Source organism: Ranitomeya variabilis, chromosome 1, assembly GCF_051348905.1.
Source record: "Ranitomeya variabilis isolate aRanVar5 chromosome 1, aRanVar5.hap1, whole genome shotgun sequence".
Lineage (NCBI taxonomy): Eukaryota > Metazoa > Chordata > Amphibia > Anura > Dendrobatidae > Ranitomeya > Ranitomeya variabilis.
Genome location: NC_135232.1, coordinates 390,298,948 through 390,312,907, shown reverse-complemented (window position 1 = coordinate 390,312,907; position 13,960 = coordinate 390,298,948). Strand labels below are relative to the sequence as shown.

Sequence of the window (13,960 nt, the reverse complement as noted above, 5' to 3'; positions counted from 1 at the left end):
ACTGTTTCTTCTTTTTTCAATGGAGTGAAAAATGCGACCAGAAAAAAAGACTTCACCGAAACCATGGGAAAACCTTCCGAAAAAAGCCATCTCAAAATTGTCCAGGAAACAACCAAAAAAATGATACAAAAGACGATTCAGGGGAAGAAATGTCCTAAATTTCTTGAAAAGTCTTCTGCGTGAAAAACTCATCAAGTTCTCCTGAGTTTAAAAGCCGTCATATGCACATACCAGTTCCTGTTCCAAAAATTCATTAAAAAACTGAGTGTGTGCGCAGTCCAACACTTCAAACAAAACTTGTGTTTTTTGAACTCCTAGTGGTGTTTGGAAAAGTTTTGATCAAAATTTCCTGAAAAAACCTCAGTGTGAATCTTTAGGTTATTTGCAGATGGAATTTTATTAAGGCATTTAAAAACAATGAGTTTTGCAAGCAGAACCCACTTAGGAAAACACCACTTTATTAGGTACTTTTGGGAAGAGTTTTTATGTTCATGATGTGTTTCCTGGGGATTTTTTGCAGAGTTTGCAATGAGATTTTCATTCTTAAAGCCTTTTTTGCAGATTTTTGATTTGAATGTGCCTAGTTTGGAGTAGTTTTCCTCAGGATCCGCTTCACAGAAGCAACAAGTATTTTTTTTACTTGCTACCACGTTTTTTTGCAAACCTGAAATGGATGAAAACTCTCCAAGTAATGTAATTATTATGTCTGAACATTTTTTTCTCAGTATAATAAACCTTCAACTAAGCAGGTATTTTTAAAGATAAGCTCAAGAATTAAACTATTCAGTTTCAAAATAATACAAAGGCTCCAGTGAGAATTGAACTCACGACCCCTGGTTTACAAGACCAGTGCTCTAACCACTGAGCTATGAAGCCAGCGAAACTTTGACACATCTTTTGATCTCTATTTCGAACAGTGCAATAGCCATTCAGGTGCATTACCAACACAAGTCCTTTCATTTCTAGTTTGAAATCACACTCTTAACGTAATGTCCCATCACCAACAAACCAACAACTGCTCTTGCAATGCAAAAGCATGACTTGCAAACATTCTAAAGCTTCAGTTCTATAACTGACTACCTGTTTATTGGCAATCTGATGTGCAAAAAAATGAAATCAGATGGATTGGCAAAGAAGAGAATTCTACTGCTTGCTTTAATAAAATATGTAATTCTTTATATTACAAAATCACACATCAAGAATTGATGAAGAAGGGTCATTAGACTCCTAAAGTTCTGATAGAGGTGGCATAAGAAAGGAATTTGACACACGTTACCCGAATGTCATATATGATCAAGGTCTTATCCAGAACTTTTGAAAAGGATGTCGTAACATCAATATTGAATCACACCAACTTTGTACCACTGACCAAACAGATAAGCAATTTTCATATGAGAGACAGAGTTTTTAAGGCTTCAGTGAGAGTCGAACTCATGACCCCTGGTTTACGAGACCAGTGCTCTAACCTCTGAGCTATGAAGCCATTGAAAAGGAACAATTTCTTAAGCGATGTAGGGATTAGCCTGTTAGAGGTATGCATATGCTCAGTAACTCCTAAGGATCATTTACTATGCTACATGGGAGAATGCAAAGAAACTGTACAAAGATTTTTCTTTAGGTACCAATTTGACATTGACATGGGAAAAATATCAACTTGAAATGCATATGAAAACTTACAACCCATACAAGCAATGATTGTAAGGTAAGGCGTGGTAAAAAATGTAAAGAGAAGCACGATGATTTATTTATATTTTCAATTGTACCAAATTTAAGAATGATTTCATAAACTTTTTTCAGGTCAGTATTAATCTATGTGCAAATGGAGTTTTATCGAGCCATTCAAAAAAGATGAGTTTTTCAAGTGGAAACTTTTTACGAAAGCAAATTTTAAAGCAAATCTGCTCTAAAGTCTTTGTCTCCACATAGCATTAGATCTCTGGCCATGATTTTCATTTACATTTTCAATTATGCCAAATTTAAGAATGATGTCTGAATTTTTTTGTGTCAGTATTAGGATATATGCAGATGGAGTTTTATTGAGGCATTCAAAAAAGAAGACTTTTTAAAGCAAAAACACCCTTTCATTGGGGAGCTTTTAAAGGAGGTTTAGCTTTATAAAGTGGTTCCTAAAGCACTTTTTGAGAGTTCTTGAAGTGTTTTTGAAGAGTTTTTTTCTAAAGCTTTTTCTTTGCAGCCTTTTGATTTACAGTGTCTACTTTAGAGCAAATTCCATCAGGATCTGCTTCAAAGATGCAATATCCCCTCTTATTTTCACCTGGCATTTTTCAAACCCTGAAGTGGAATAAATCACTCAAAATAGCTATGAGTGTGTGTTCACACTAAGTTATATTTTTCCTGCATTTTCAGGGCAGAAACTCTACAAGACTATGTGCACACAGAGGTTTTTAGCTGAGTTTTCAGAGCAGAATCTGGGCAGAAACTCCAAATTTTTGAGGAGCTATGAGATTTGCAGGAGCATTTGTAGAGTTTCTACTCAGTTTCAAATAGGTGGCTATGCGCACATGATGTCTTTTTTCAGGCAGCTTCCGCCATTGGAATCATTTGAAAACACTATCAAACATTGCTCAAAAGAATGAACATAAGCAATTCTATGTAAAACTGACTTGCTCTGTCTATGTTGAGGTTTTTGAATGTCTTTTGATCACTTCAGGTTTCTAAAAACGCCAAGCGGTTAAAAGAAGTCACATGTCCATTCTATTAGCGTTTTCCACCAGGAACATGCTGTGTATTTTACAGTACAAATCAGTGGAAAAGCTCAATACATGCCTGGACTTCAAAAATACTTTTTTTTGAGTGTTTTGCCATTGATTTTGCTTAAAAGAGCTAACTGTTTCTTATTTTTTCAATGGAGTGAAAAATGCGACCAGAAAAAAAGACTTCACCGAAACCATGGGAAAACCTTCCGAAAAAAGCCATCTCAAAATTGTCCAGGAAACAACCAAAAGATACAAAAGACGATTCAGGGGAAGAAATGTCCTAAATTTCTTGAAAAGTCTTCTGCGTGAAAAACTCATCAAGTTCTCCTGAGTTTAAAAGCCGTCATATGCACATACCAGTTCCTGTTCCAAAAATTCATTAAAAAACTGAGTGTGTGCGCAGTCCAACACTTCAAACAAAACTTGTGTTTTTTGAACTCCTAGCGGTGTTTGGAAAAGTGTTGATCTAAATTTCCTGAAAAAACCTCAGTGTGAATCTTTAGGTTATTTGCAGATGGAATTTTATTAAGGCATTTAAAAACAATGAGTTTTGCAAGCAGAACCCACTTAGGAAAACACCACTTTATTAGGTACTTTTGGGAAGAGTTTTTATGTTCATGATGTGTTTCCTGGGGATTTTTTGCAGAGTTTGCAATGAGATTTTCATTCTTAAAGCCTTTTTTGCAGATTTTTGATTTGAATGTGCCTAGTTTGGAGTAGTTTTCCTCAGGATCCGCTTCACAGAAGCAACAAGTATTTTTTTTACTTGCTACCACGTTTTTTTGCAAACCTGAAATGGATGAAAACTCTCCAAGTAATGTAATTATTATGTCTGAACATTTTTTTCTCAGTATAATAAACCTTCAACTAAGCAGGTATTTTTAAAGATAAGCTCAAGAATTAAACTATTCAGTTTCAAAATAACACAAAGGCTCCAGTGAGAATTGAACTCACGACCCCTGGTTTACAAGACCAGTGCTCTAACCACTGAGCTATGAAGCCAGCGAAACTTTGACACATCTTTTGATCTCTATTTCGAACAGTGCAATAGCCATTCAGGTGCATTACCAACACAAGTCCTTTCATTTCTAGTTTGAAATCACACTCTTAATGTAATGTCCCATCACCAACAAACCAACAACTGCTCTTGCAATGCAAAAGCATGACTTGCAAACATTCTAAAGCTTCAGTTCTATAACTGACTACCTGTTTATTGGCAATCTGATGTGCAAAAAAATGAAATCAGATGGATTGGCAAAGAAGAGAATTCTACTGCTTGCTTTAATAAAATATGTAATTCTTTATATTACAAAATCACACATCAAGAATTGATGAAGAAGGGTCATTAGACTCCTAAAGCTCTGATAGAGGTGGCATAAGAAAGGAATTTGACACACGTTACCCGAATGTCATATATGATCAAGGTCTTATCCAGAACTTTTGAAAAGGATGTCGTAACATCAATATTGAATCACACCAACTTTGTACCACTGACCAAACAGATAAGCAATTTTCATATGAGAGACAAAGAGTTTTTAAGGCTTCAGTGAGAGTCGAACTCACGACCCCTGGTTTACGAGACCAGTGCTCTAACCTCTGAGCTATGAAGCCATTGAAAAGGAACAATTTCTTAAGCGATGTAGGGATTAGCCTGTTAGAGGTATGCATATGCTCAGTAACTCCTAAGGATCATTTACTATGCTACATGGGAGAATGCAAAGAAACTGTACAAAGATTTTTCTTTAGGTACCAATTTGACATTGACATGGGAAAAATATCAACTTGAAATGCATATGAAAACTTACAACCCATACAAGCAATGATTGTAAGGTAAGGCGTGGTAAAAAATGTAAAGAGAAGCACGATGATTTATTTATATTTTCAATTGTACCAAATTTAAGAATGATTTCATAAACTTTTTTCATGTCAGTATTAATCTATGTGCAAATGGAGTTTTATCGAGCCATTCAAAAAAGATGAGTTTTTCAAGTGGAAACTTTTTACGAAAGCAAATTTTAAAGCAAATCTGCTCTAAAGTCTTTGTCTCCACATAGCATTAGATCTCTGGCCATGATTTTCATTTAGATTTTCAATTATGCCAAATTTAAGAATGATGTCTGAATTTTTTTGTGTCAGTATTAGGATATATGCAGATGGAGTTTTATTGAGGCATTCAAAAAAGAAGACTTTTTAAAGCAAAAACACCCTTTCATTGGGGAGCTTTTAAAGGAGGTTTAGCTTTATAAAGTGGTTCCTAAAGCACTTTTTGAGAGTTCTTGAAGTGTTTTTGAAGAGTTTTTTTCTAAAGCTTTTTCTTTGCAGCCTTTTGATTTACAGTGTCTACTTTAGAGCAAATTCCATCAGGATCTGCTTCAAAGATGCAATATCCCCTATTATTTTCACCTGGCATTTTTCAAACCCTGAAGTGGAATAAATCACTCAAAATAGTTATGAGTGTGTGTTCACACTAAGTTATATTTTTCCTGCATTTTCAGGGCAGAAACTCTACAAGACTATGTGCACACAGAGGTTTTTAGCTGAGTTTTCAGAGCAGAATCTGGGCAGAAACTCCAAATTTTTGAGGAGCTATGAGATTTGCAGGAGCATTTGTAGAGTTTCCACTCAGTTTCAACTAGGTGGCTATGCGCACATGATGTCTTTTTTCAGGCAGCTTCCGCCATTGGAATCATTTGAAAACACTATCAAACATTGCTCAAAAGAATGAACATAAGCAATTCTATGTAAAACTGACTTGCTCTGTCTATGTTGAGGTTTTTGAATGTCTTTTGACCACTTCAGGTTTCTAAAAATGCCAAGCGGTTAAAAGAAGTCACATGTCCATTCTATTAGCGTTTTCCACCAGGAACATGCTGTGTATTTTACAGTACAAATCAGTGGAAAAGCTCAATACATGCCTGGACTTCAAAAAGACTTTTTTTTGAGTGTTTTGCCATTGATTTTGCTTAAAAGAGCTAACTGTTTCTTCTTTTTTCAATGGAGTGAAAAATGCGACCAGAAAAAAAGACTTCACCGAAACCATGGGAAAACCTTCCGAAAAAAGCCATCTCAAAATTGTCCAGGAAACAACCAAAAAAATGATACAAAAGACGATTCAGGGGAAGAAATGTCCTAAATTTCTTGAAAAGTCTTCTGCGTGAAAAACTCATCAAGTTCTCCTGAGTTTAAAAGCCGTCATATGCACATACCAGTTCCTGTTCCAAAAATTCATTAAAAAACTGAGTGTGTGCGCAGTCCAACACTTCAAACAAAACTTGTGTTTTTTGAACTCCTAGCGGTGTTTGGAAAAGTGTTGATCAAAATTTCCTGAAAAAACCTCAGTGTGAATCTTTAGGTTATTTGCAGATGGAATTTTATTAAGGCATTTAAAAACAATGAGTTTTGCAAGCAGAACCCACTTAGGAAAACACCACTTTATTAGGTACTTTTGGGAAGAGTTTTTATGTTCATGATGTGTTTCCTGGGGATTTTTTGCAGAGTTTGCAATGAGATTTTCATTCTTAAAGCCTTTTTTGCAGATTTTTGATTTGAATGTGCCTAGTTTGGAGTAGTTTTCCTCAGGATCCGCTTCACAGAAGCAACAAGTATTTTTTTTACTTGCTACCACGTTTTTTTGCAAACCTGAAATGGATGAAAACTCTCCAAGTAATGTAATTATTATGTCTGAACATTTTTTTCTCAGTATAATAAACCTTCAACTAAGCAGGTATTTTTAAAGATAAGCTCAAGAATTAAACTATTCAGTTTCAAAATAACACAAAGGCTCCAGTGAGAATTGAACTCACGACCCCTGGTTTACAAGACCAGTGCTCTAACCACTGAGCTATGAAGCCAGCGAAACTTTGACACATCTTTTGATCTCTATTTCGAACAGTGCAATAGCCATTCAGGTGCATTACCAACACAAGTCCTTTCATTTCTAGTTTGAAATCACACTCTTAACGTAATGTCCCATCACCAACAAACCAACAACTGCTCTTGCAACGCAAAAGCATGACTTGCAAACATTCTAAAGCTTCAGTTCTATAACTGACTACCTGTTTATTGGCAATCTGATGTGCAAAAAAATGAAATCAGATGGATTGGCAAAGAAAAGAATTCTACTGCTTGCTTTAATAAAATATGTAATTCTTTATATTACAAAATCACACATCAAGAATTGATGAAGAAGGGTCATTAGACTCCTAAAGCTCTGATAGAGGTGGCATAAGAAAGGAATTTGACACACGTTACCCGAATGTCATATATGATCAAGGTCTTATCCAGAACTTTTGAAAAGGATGTCGTAACATCAATATTGAATCGCACCAACTTTGTACCACTGACCAAACAGATAAGCAATTTTCATATGAGAGACAAAGAGTTTTTAAGGCTTCAGTGAGAGTCGAACTCACGACCCCTGGTTTACGAGACCAGTGCTCTAACCTCTGAGCTATGAAGCCATTGAAAAGGAACAATTTCTAAAGCGATGTAGGGATTAGCCTGTTAGAGGTATGCATATGCTCAGTAACTCCTAAGGATCATTTACTATGCTACATGGGAGAAATGCAAAGAAACTGTACAAAGATTTTTCTTTAGGTACCAATTTGACATTGACATGGGAAAAATATCAACTTGAAATGCATATGAAAACTTACAACCCATACAAGCAATGATTGTAAGGTAAGGCGTGGTAAAAAATGTAAAGAGAAGCACGATGATTTATTTATATTTTCAATTGTACCAAATTTAAGAATGATTTCATAAACTTTTTTCAGGTCAGTATTAATCTATGTGCAAATGGAGTTTTATGGAGCCATTCAAAAAAGATGAGTTTTTCAAGTGGAAACTTTTTACGAAAGCAAATTTTAAAGCAAATCTGCTCTAAAGTCTTTGTCTCCACATAGCATTAGATCTCTGGCCATGATTTTCATTTACATTTTCAATTATGCCAAATTTAAGAATGATGTCTGAATTTTTTTTGTGTCAGTATTAGGATATATGCAGATGGAGTTTTATTGAGGCATTCAAAAAAGAAGACTTTTTAAAGCAAAAACACCCTTTCATTGGGGAGCTTTTAAAGGAGGTTTAGCTTTATAAAGTGGTTCCTAAAGCACTTTTTGAGAGTTCTTGAAGTGTTTTTGAAGAGTTTTTTTCTAAAGCTTTTTCTTTGCAGCCTTTTGGTTTACAGTGTCTACTTTAGAGTAAATTCCATCAGGATCTGCTTCAAAGATGCAATATCCCCTATTATTTTCACCTGGCATTTTTCAAACCCTGAAGTGGAATAAATCACTCAAAATAGCTATGAGTGTGTGTTCACACTAAGTTATATTTTTCCTGCATTTTCAGGGCAGAAACTCTACAAGACTATGTGCACACAGAGGTTTTTAGCTGAGTTTTCAGAGCAGAATCTGGGCAGAAACTCCAAATTTTTGAGGAGCTATGAGATTTGCAGGTGCATTTGTAGAGTTTCCACTCAGTTTCAACTAGGTGGCTATGCGCACATGATGTCTTTTTTCAGGCAGCTTCCGCCATTGGAATCATTTGAAAACACTATCAAACATTGCTCAAAAGAATGAACATAAGCAATTCTATGTAAAACTGACTTGCTCTGTCTATGTTGAGGTTTTTGAATGTCTTTTGACCACTTCAGGTTTCTAAAAATGCCAAGCGGTTAAAAAAAGCCACATGTCCATTCTATTAGCGTTTTCCACCAGGAACATGCTGTGTATTTTACAGTACAAATCAGTGGAAAAGCTCAATACATGCCTGGACTTCAAAAAGACTTTTTTTTTGAGTGTTTTGCCATTGATTTTGCTTAAAAGAGCTAACTGTTTCTTCTTTTTTCAATGGAGTGAAAAATGCGACCAGAAAAAAAGACTTCACCGAAACCATGGGAAAACCTTCCGAAAAAAGCCGTCTCAAAATTGTCCAGGAAACAACCAAAAAAATGATACAAAAGACGATTCAGGGGAAGAAATTTCCTAAATTTCTTGAAAAGTCTTCTGCGTGAAAAACTCATCAAGTTCTCCTGAGTTTAAAAGCCGTCATATGCACATACCAGTTCCTGTTCCAAAAATTCATTAAAAAACTGAGTGTGTGCGCAGTCCAACACTTCAAACAAAACTTGTGTTTTTTGAACTCCTAGCGGTGTTTGGAAAAGTGTTGATCAAAATTTCCTGAAAAAACCTCAGTGTGAATCTTTAGGTTATTTGCAGATGGAATTTTATTAAGGCATTTAAAAACAATGAGTTTTGCAAGCAGAACCCACTTAGGAAAACACCACTTTATTAGGTACTTTTGGGAAGAGTTTTTATGTTCATGATGTGTTTCCTGGGGATTTTTTGCAGAGTTTGCAATGAGATTTTCATTCTTAAAGCCTTTTTTGCAGATTTTTGATTTGAATGTGCCTAGTTTGGAGTAGTTTTCCTCAGGATCCGCTTCACAGAAGCAACAAGTATTTTTTTTACTTGCTACCACGTTTTTTTGCAAACCTGAAATGGATGAAAACTCTCCAAGTAATGTAATTATTATGTCTGAACATTTTTTTCTCAGTATAATAAACCTTCAACTAAGCAGGTATTTTTAAAGATAAGCTCAAGAATTAAACTATTCAGTTTCAAAATAACACAAAGGCTCCAGTGAGAATTGAACTCACGACCCCTGGTTTACAAGACCAGTGCTCTAACCACTGAGCTATGAAGCCAGCGAAACTTTGACACATCTTTTGATCTCTATTTCGAACAGTGCAATAGCCATTCAGGTGCATTACCAACACAAGTCCTTTCATTTCTAGTTTGAAATCACACTCTTAACGTAATGTCCCATCACCAACAAACCAACAACTGCTCTTGCAACGCAAAAGCATGACTTGCAAACATTCTAAAGCTTCAGTTCTATAACTGACTACCTGTTTATTGGCAATCTGATGTGCAAAAAAATGAAATCAGATGGATTGGCAAAGAAAAGAATTCTACTGCTTGCTTTAATAAAATATGTAATTCTTTATATTACAAAATCACACATCAAGAATTGATGAAGAAGGGTCATTAGACTCCTAAAGCTCTGATAGAGGTGGCATAAGAAAGGAATTTGACACACGTTACCCGAATGTCATATATGATCAAGGTCTTATCCAGAACTTTTGAAAAGGATGTCGTAACATCAATATTGAATCGCACCAACTTTGTACCACTGACCAAACAGATAAGCAATTTTCATATGAGAGACAAAGAGTTTTTAAGGCTTCAGTGAGAGTCGAACTCACGACCCCTGGTTTACGAGACCAGTGCTCTAACCTCTGAGCTATGAAGCCATTGAAAAGGAACAATTTCTAAAGCGATGTAGGGATTAGCCTGTTAGAGGTATGCATATGCTCAGTAACTCCTAAGGATCATTTACTATGCTACATGGGAGAAATGCAAAGAAACTGTACAAAGATTTTTCTTTAGGTACCAATTTGACATTGACATGGGAAAAATATCAACTTGAAATGCATATGAAAACTTACAACCCATACAAGCAATGATTGTAAGGTAAGGCGTGGTAAAAAATGTAAAGAGAAGCACGATGATTTATTTATATTTTCAATTGTACCAAATTTAAGAATGATTTCATAAACTTTTTTCAGGTCAGTATTAATCTATGTGCAAATGGAGTTTTATGGAGCCATTCAAAAAAGATGAGTTTTTCAAGTGGAAACTTTTTACGAAAGCAAATTTTAAAGCAAATCTGCTCTAAAGTCTTTGTCTCCACATAGCATTAGATCTCTGGCCATGATTTTCATTTACATTTTCAATTATGCCAAATTTAAGAATGATGTCTGAATTTTTTTTGTGTCAGTATTAGGATATATGCAGATGGAGTTTTATTGAGGCATTCAAAAAAGAAGACTTTTTAAAGCAAAAACACCCTTTCATTGGGGAGCTTTTAAAGGAGGTTTAGCTTTATAAAGTGGTTCCTAAAGCACTTTTTGAGAGTTCTTGAAGTGTTTTTGAAGAGTTTTTTTCTAAAGCTTTTTCTTTGCAGCCTTTTGATTTACAGTGTCTACTTTAGAGTAAATTCCATCAGGATCTGCTTCAAAGATGCAATATCCCCTATTATTTTCACCTGGCATTTTTCAAACCCTGAAGTGGAATAAATCACTCAAAATAGCTATGAGTGTGTGTTCACACTAAGTTATATTTTTCCTGCATTTTCAGGGCAGAAGCTCTACAAGACTATGTGCACACAGAGGTTTTTAGCTGAGTTTTCAGAGCAGAATCTGGGCAGAAACTCCAAATTTTTGAGGAGCTATGAGATTTGCAGGTGCATTTGTAGAGTTTCCACTCAGTTTCAACTAGGTGGCTATGCGCACATGATGTCTTTTTTCAGGCAGCTTCTGCCATTGGAATCATTTGAAAACACTATCAAACATTGCTCAAAAGAATGAACATAAGCAATTCTATGTAAAACTGACTTGCTCTGTCTATGTTGAGGTTTTTGAATGTCTTTTGACCACTTCAGGTTTCTAAAAATGCCAAGCGGTTAAAAAAAGCCACATGTCCATTCTATTAGCGTTTTCCACCAGGAACATGCTGTGTATTTTACAGTACAAATCAGTGGAAAAGCTCAATACATGCCTGGACTTCAAAAAGACTTTTTTTTTTGAGTGTTTTGCCATTGATTTTGCTTAAAAGAGCTAACTGTTTCTTCTTTTTTCAATGGAGTGAAAAATGCGACCAGAAAAAAAGACTTCACCGAAACCATGGGAAAACCTTCCGAAAAAAGCCGTCTCAAAATTGTCCAGGAAACAACCAAAAAAATGATACAAAAGACGATTCAGGGGAAGAAATTTCCTAAATTTCTTGAAAAGTCTTCTGCGTGAAAAACTCATCAACTTCTCCTGAGTTTAAAAGCCGTCATATGCACATACCAGTTCCTGTTCCAAAAATTCATTAAAAAACTGAGTGTGTGCGCAGTCCAACACTTCAAACAAAACTTGTGTTTTTTGAACTCCTAGCGGTGTTTGGAAAAGTGTTGATCAAAATTTCCTGAAAAAACCTCAGTGTGAATCTTTAGGTTATTTGCAGATGGAATTTTATTAAGGCATTTAAAAACAATGAGTTTTGCAAGCAGAACCCACTTAGGAAAACACCACTTTATTAGGTACTTTTGGGAAGAGTTTTTATGTTCATGATGTGTTTCCTGGGGATTTTTTGCAGAGTTTGCATTGAGATTTTCATTCTTAAAGCCTTTTTTGCAGATTTTTGATTTGAATGTGCCTAGTTTGGAGTAGTTTTCCTCAGGATCCGCTTCACAGAAGCAACAAGTATTTTTTTTACTTGCTACCACGTTTTTTTGCAAACCTGAAATGGATGAAAACTCTCCAAGTAATGTAATTATTATGTCTGAACATTTTTTTCTCAGTATAATAAACCTTCAACTAAGCAGGTATTTTTAAAGATAAGCTCAAGAATTAAACTATTCAGTTTCAAAATAACACAAAGGCTCCAGTGAGAATTGAACTCACGACCCCTGGTTTACAAGACCAGTGCTCTAACCACTGAGCTATGAAGCCAGCGAAACTTTGACACATCTTTTGATCTCTATTTCGAACAGTGCAATAGCCATTCAGGTGCATTACCAACACAAGTCCTTTCATTTCTAGTTTGAAATCACACTCTTAACGTAATGTCCCATCACCAACAAACCAACAACTGCTCTTGCAACGCAAAAGCATGACTTGCAAACATTCTAAAGCTTCAGTTCTATAACTGACTACCTGTTTATTGGCAATCTGATGTGCAAAAAAATGAAATCAGATGGATTGGCAAAGAAAAGAATTCTACTGCTTGCTTTAATAAAATATGTAATTCTTTATATTACAAAATCACACATCAAGAATTGATGAAGAAGGGTCATTAGACTCCTAAAGCTCTGATAGAGGTGGCATAAGAAAGGAATTTGACACACGTTACCCGAATGTCATATATGATCAAGGTCTTATCCAGAACTTTTGAAAAGGATGTCGTAACATCAATATTGAATCGCACCAACTTTGTACCACTGACCAAACAGATAAGCAATTTTCATATGAGAGACAAAGAGTTTTTAAGGCTTCAGTGAGAGTCGAACTCACGACCCCTGGTTTACGAGACCAGTGCTCTAACCTCTGAGCTATGAAGCCATTGAAAAGGAACAATTTCTTAAGCGATGTAGGGATTAGCCTGTTAGAGGTATGCATATGCTCAGTAACTCCTAAGGATCATTTATTATGCTACATGGGAGAAATGCAAAGAAACTGTACAAAGATTTTTCTTTAGGTACCAATTTGACATTGACATGGGAAAAATATCAACTTGAAATGCATATGAAAACTTACAACCCATACAAGCAATGATTGTAAGGTAAGGCGTGGTAAAAAATGTAAAGAGAAGCACGATGATTTATTTATATTTTCAATTGTACCAAATTTAAGAATGATTTCATAAACTTTTTTCAGGTCAGTATTAATCTATGTGCAAATGGAGTTTTATGGAGCCATTCAAAAAAGATGAGTTTTTCAAGTGGAAACTTTTTACGAAAGCAAATTTTAAAGCAAATCTGCTCTAAAGTCTTTGTCTCCACATAGCATTAGATCTCTGGCCATGATTTTCATTTACATTTTCAATTATGCCAAATTTAAGAATGATGTCTGAATTTTTTTTGTGTCAGTATTAGGATATATGCAGATGGAGTTTTATTGAGGCATTCAAAAAAGAAGACTTTTTAAAGCAAAAACACCCTTTCATTGGGGAGCTTTTAAAGGAGGTTTAGCTTTATAAAGTGGTTCCTAAAGCACTTTTTGAGAGTTCTTGAAGTGTTTTTGAAGAGTTTTTTTCTAAAGCTTTTTCTTTGCAGCCTTTTGATTTACAGTGTCTACTTTAGAGTAAATTCCATCAGGATCTGCTTCAAAGATGCAATATCCCCTATTATTTTCACCTGGCATTTTTCAAACCCTGAAGTGGAATAAATCACTCAAAATAGCTATGAGTGTGTGTTCACACTAAGTTATATTTTTCCTGCATTTTCAGGGCAGAAACTCTACAAGACTATGTGCACACAGAGGTTTTTAGCTGAGTTTTCAGAGCAGAATCTGGGCAGAAACTCCAAATTTTTGAGGAGCTATGAGATTTGCAGGAGCATTTGTAGAGTTTCCACTCAGTTTCAACTAGGTGGCTATGTGCACATGATGTCTTTTTTCAGGCAGCTTCCGCCATTGGAAT

At 35.4% G+C, this 13,960-nt stretch overlaps 10 non-coding genes across 10 annotated transcripts; all 10 read right to left on the bottom strand.

Moving 5' to 3' along the window:
- Nucleotides 1-803: 803 nt before the first annotated feature.
- TRNAT-UGU (transfer RNA threonine (anticodon UGU)) lies at nucleotides 804-876 on the bottom strand. Its single transcript has one exon. It is a non-coding gene; the product is annotated as a tRNA-Thr (tRNA).
- Nucleotides 877-1,410: 534 nt separating this feature from the next.
- Nucleotides 1,411-1,483, bottom strand: TRNAT-CGU (transfer RNA threonine (anticodon CGU)). Its single transcript has one exon. It is a non-coding gene; the product is annotated as a tRNA-Thr (tRNA).
- A 2,163-nt stretch (nucleotides 1,484-3,646) lies between these two features.
- On the bottom strand, nucleotides 3,647-3,719 carry TRNAT-UGU (transfer RNA threonine (anticodon UGU)). Its single transcript has one exon. It is a non-coding gene; the product is annotated as a tRNA-Thr (tRNA).
- Nucleotides 3,720-4,255: 536 nt separating this feature from the next.
- Nucleotides 4,256-4,328, bottom strand: TRNAT-CGU (transfer RNA threonine (anticodon CGU)). Its single transcript has one exon. It is a non-coding gene; the product is annotated as a tRNA-Thr (tRNA).
- Nucleotides 4,329-6,495: 2,167 nt separating this feature from the next.
- TRNAT-UGU (transfer RNA threonine (anticodon UGU)) lies at nucleotides 6,496-6,568 on the bottom strand. The gene has a single exon. It is a non-coding gene; the product is annotated as a tRNA-Thr (tRNA).
- Nucleotides 6,569-7,104: 536 nt separating this feature from the next.
- On the bottom strand, nucleotides 7,105-7,177 carry TRNAT-CGU (transfer RNA threonine (anticodon CGU)). Its single transcript has one exon. It is a non-coding gene; the product is annotated as a tRNA-Thr (tRNA).
- A 2,170-nt stretch (nucleotides 7,178-9,347) lies between these two features.
- TRNAT-UGU (transfer RNA threonine (anticodon UGU)) lies at nucleotides 9,348-9,420 on the bottom strand. The gene has a single exon. It is a non-coding gene; the product is annotated as a tRNA-Thr (tRNA).
- A 536-nt stretch (nucleotides 9,421-9,956) lies between these two features.
- On the bottom strand, nucleotides 9,957-10,029 carry TRNAT-CGU (transfer RNA threonine (anticodon CGU)). The gene has a single exon. It is a non-coding gene; the product is annotated as a tRNA-Thr (tRNA).
- A 2,171-nt stretch (nucleotides 10,030-12,200) lies between these two features.
- Nucleotides 12,201-12,273, bottom strand: TRNAT-UGU (transfer RNA threonine (anticodon UGU)). Its single transcript has one exon. It is a non-coding gene; the product is annotated as a tRNA-Thr (tRNA).
- A 536-nt stretch (nucleotides 12,274-12,809) lies between these two features.
- TRNAT-CGU (transfer RNA threonine (anticodon CGU)) lies at nucleotides 12,810-12,882 on the bottom strand. The gene has a single exon. It is a non-coding gene; the product is annotated as a tRNA-Thr (tRNA).
- Nucleotides 12,883-13,960: the final 1,078 nt, after the last annotated feature.